Below are 5,057 nucleotides of genomic sequence, written 5' to 3' on the forward strand. Positions count from 1 at the left end.
CATGATGGAGTCAGTAATGCACCCCTACTTTGTGTTTCGCCAGACCACAACTCCTCCATTAAGAGTAAACATTGATTCTAAAGTGAATTTCTTGGAATCCCTATCAGTCTGAAAATCAGAGTTAGTGTATCCTGTAAGGATCAAATCCTTAGACCCATATACAAGCATATGACTTCGTTCTCCTAAGATACTTAAGAATCATTTTAATGACAATTTAGTTATCTATCCTGGATTAGATTGATATCTACTGACTATCTCCATTGCATAATAGATGTCAGGTCTAGTACATAACACCCATACATCAGGCTGCTAACAACCGATGCATAGGGGATCCATCTCATTTCCTCAACTTCTTGAGGTGTCTTAGGACACTGTTCCTTAGACAAAGCAACTACGTGCCTGAAAGGTAGTAAGCTTCTTTTGGAGTTTTGCATCGAATACTTGAAAAGTATTTTGTCAATATATGATGCTTGAGACAAAGCTAACAATTTGTTCTTATGATCTCTAAAGATCTAAATGCCTAGAACAAATTGCGCCTCTCTCAAATCTTTCATTCGGAATTGGACCGCCAGCCACTATTTTATGTCAGTCGGTACTCTTACGTCATTCCCAATGAGTAGGATATCATCTACATATAACACTAAGAAAGCTATTCAACTGTTGATTATTTTCTTATAAACACAAGGTTCATCAATGTTCTAATCAAAGCCATAAGACTTGATCGCAAAATCAAATCTTATGTTCCAAGATCGAGAAGCTTGTTTCAGTCCATAAATGGACCAATTAAGCTTGCAAACCTTTTACTCTTGACCTTGGGTTATGAATCCCTATGTCTGCTGCATATAAATGGTCTCATCAAGATTTTCATTCAGGAAAGAAGTCTTAACGTTCATTTGCCAGATCTCATAATCATAATATGTGGTAATGGACAGGAATATCCGGATAGACTTTAACATGGCAACAGGTGAGAAAGTCTCCTGATAGTCAACTCCCTCAATCTAAGTATAACCCTTTGCCACTAGTCTAGCATTGAAGGTTTGCACTTTACCATCTGCACCCTTTTTTCTCTTGTAGATCCATTTACAACCTATAGGTTTTACTCCATTAAGTTGATCGACAAAGATCTTAGACTGAATTGATAGACTTCATTTCGAGATTCATAATTTTGATTCACTCATCTTTGTCAACATCCTTCATTGTTTTCTTATATAATAATGGATCCTTAACTTCACCATCAGATATGACGGCTAGGGTTTCTATTAAACCCACATAACGAACAGGCGGGTTTGATGCCTTCCCACTACGTCAAGGTTCCCTCAACATTTGAGGTGAATGTGACAATCTAGATGAACCAAAATCAACAACTCTTGTCAATGTATTTAGCTCTTCAACAGTTGAAGGTTCGATAGTTTCGCTGGAAAGCTCAATCAATACTATTTTACTATGTGGTTTGTGCTCCCTTATGTGGTTCTCTTCTAAGAATGTTGCATTTTTCGACACAACACTTTATTATCTTTTGGATCATAGAAGTAAAAACCTGTCGTTCATTTGGGGTAGCTTACAAATAGGCATAATTTTGAACGAGATTCAAATTTTTTAGGATTAACCTCAAGTGAAAGGATCAAATCCTGAACGGAAGCGTGTGAACACCTTGTATTTCGATTTTCGATTTATATGAAACAAAACCAGAACAGAATAGAACCATAATAGAGGATAAATAATGTTTATACATTCAGCATGCGTTTTAATAAGAAGAAAAGAGAATAAGAACATTTTCTAACCTTTGTAGATCCCTTCATCTTCACGAAAATCCCAAGTTTTTTTCTCAACAATGTATCCCCAACGAACAATGAATACCACCGTAAGAGAGACCTCGATATTCTTTGGAATTTAAGGGTAGAAGAAAGGTCTCTAACCCTTGGAGGAAGAATGGTGGAGAGGAAAAAATGTTGAGAGAATTTTGGGAGAATTTGGAGACTAGGTTTTCACAAAATGAATCCTTTTTAAAAAAAAAAAAAAATTGGGCAAAAGAAACAATTTATATGGAGAAAGGTTTACCCTTTCTCCAAGTATTTTCATATTTGCCCTTAGGATTCAATTAATTAAATAACATTTATTTGATTAATTAGCAAACCTAATAAATAACGATATATAGTAAATCTAATTTAATGTATATAGTTAATTAATTAAATAAACATCATATGTTTATTTACCTCAACTTCTCAAAATTAACTAATTCTTTATGAAACTGATTCATAAAAATTTATTATTTGAATCCTATTCAAATATTTATCTCTTAATTATGGGTCAAATCTATAATTAACCATATCATATAATCTTTATTTTCTTTAGTGAGTTATCAAGGGGACCTTATGGACCTATAGATTAGAAGCTCCAATGATATGAGATTAATTGATTAAACTTCTTTAATCCAATTAATCAATATTCATTAACTATCAGAACTCCACTAAAGACCAATAGCTACATTCTTCACATTGTAGATTTATTCATTAACTACCAGGCACTGCACAAAATAAATTAACTCTCTATATAACACCATTACTAAAAAAGACTTACATTTCATTAGGATGACCATAGGAGACTTGACCTTAATCCTGAGTGAGTTGTGAACTTTTGTTTATGACGGCAATCTTTTGATCTGTATGGGTGAGAGTGGTCATGATAGCCGACTCAATAAGTCTACCATTTTGGAGATTTGTCTGCTTAGGGAGCTGGGAACACAACTACACAAGATGGAATTCACTCATTCCCATTCATTGGGAAAGTACATAAATTGCTCCCTTAATAGCTAGTTTCGAGTCTTGAACAATGAGGCCTCAACCTCTCATTTTCCCAAGAGGTGTTAGTTTATAGTTGGACTATAAACTGTTTGTTCATTAGAGGAATCCGTGGTACTTAAGGAGTTAGATGTAACTGCAGGGGTAAAACGGTATTTTGACCTAGCTATAGTTATGAGCATTGTGAAGGGTCATTGCTCTATTGATTGGTTATATCCATGGACACAGAAATATATCTACAGTACGAAGAGTGTAGCTATCAGTCTTTGGTGGAGTAATCGGTAGTTAATGAATATTGATTCATTTGATTAAAGAAGTTTAATCAATTAATCTCATATCATTGGAGCTTCTAATGTGTAGGTCCATAAGATTCAAATCAAAAGAGAGAATTTTATATTAATGAGATTAATATATAATGGCTAATTATAGATATGATCTATAATCTAAATTATGTAAGAGAGATATATTTGAATAAGATTCAAATATTAGATTTATATGAATTCGATTCATAAAAAGATGTATACATATAAATATGTGATATTTATACGTTAATTAGTTCCATATTAAATATGATTTAATATAATTATTTAATGGGTTAATTAATTGATTAAGAAATTATTGAGATTGAAGGTTAGTATAAATATATGATATATATGATAATTAATTAAATGTGTGTATATATATATATATATTAAATAAGATTTAATATATGATCTTTTAATTAATGTGCCAATTAATTAAATAAGGGTTATTTAATTAATTAGCACTAAGGCTATAAAGGGAAATACCATATAAATATATCCTTATAACCCATTTAGGGTAAGGAAATTTTTATTACACAAAAATCCTAGCCTCCAACCTCCATCCTTTCTCTAACTTCTCTCTAGAAATTCTCTTCCATTTTCCTCCTAAAAAGTTCTTGGAGATCATTCTTCTAAGTTCTTTAAAATTCTAAGGCATCTACATACCCATGAATTCTCCCACCTGCCCTAGATTTAGGAAGGTTATGGTACGAGTCTGACTAGGTGACCCTCGAACACTTTAGCTATGAGGGCCTTTATAAATGGATCAACTAAATTGTCTTCTATTATCTTCTGAGGCTATTTGCGTGACAATCACGTCTCCTCGGTATACTATCTCCTTGATGAAATGGTACTTGCGTTTGATGTGTTATTCATGGTTATGGCTTCTGGTTCTTTTGAGTTGGCAACTGCTCCATTGTTATCACAATAGAGGGTGATTAACAGATGCATATTTGGAACTACTTCTAAATCGGTCAAGATAATGCTTTTTTGGCTGCTTCACATGCAACTACATATTTTGCTTCCATGGTGGAGTCAGCAATACAACTTTACTTAATACTTCTATATACTGTAGCTCCTTCATTCAGAGTGAATACCGATCCCGAAGTAGATTTTCTGAAATCCAATCGGTCTAAAAATCAGAATCAGTGTATCCAGTAAGAATCAAATCCTTATTGCCATACACGAGCACATAGTCCCTTATTCTCCGAAGATACTTGAGGATGTTCTTAACGACAATCCAATGACTATATCTAGGATTGGACTGAAACCTACTGACTATTCCAGCCGTATAACCTATGTCTGGACGTGTACACAACATCACATACATCAAACTCCCGACTGCTGATGCATATGGAATTCTTTCCATTTCCTCATCTTCTTGAGGTGTCTTAGGAAATTGTTCTTTAGACAGATGAATTCCATGTCTAAAAGGTAATAAACCTCTTTTGAAATTTTGCATTTTATATCTAGACAACGTCTTGTCTATATAAGATGCTTAAGATAGTGCTAGCATTTTGTTCTTGCGATTCCAAACTATTTGGATTCCAATAACATACTGTGCATCTTCTAAATCTTTCATTTGAAATTGCGATGCTAACCATCTCTTGAAGTCAACAAGGAATCCTATCTCATTCCCAATGAGTAGGATATCATCAACATATAGTACCAGAAAAGCTACAGTTTTGTTGACAATTTTCTTGTAAAACAAGGTTCGTCAACATTTTGTTCAAAGCATAAGATTTAATCATTGTGTCAAATCTTATATTCCAGGATCAAGAAGCTTGTTTTAACCCATAAATATATCTTTTAAGTTTGCAAATCTTTTGCTCTTGATCTTGTTTAATAAACTCTTCTGGTTGAGACATGTACATACTTTCTTCAAGATAGCCATTCAGAAAGGTCATCTTGACATCCATTTACCATATTTCATAATTATAAAAGGTGAAAATAGATA

Source organism: Benincasa hispida, chromosome 3, assembly GCF_027475165.1.
Source record: "Benincasa hispida cultivar pf3 chromosome 3, pf3_genome.v1.1, whole genome shotgun sequence".
NCBI classification, from domain to species: Eukaryota; Viridiplantae; Streptophyta; class Magnoliopsida; order Cucurbitales; family Cucurbitaceae; genus Benincasa; species Benincasa hispida.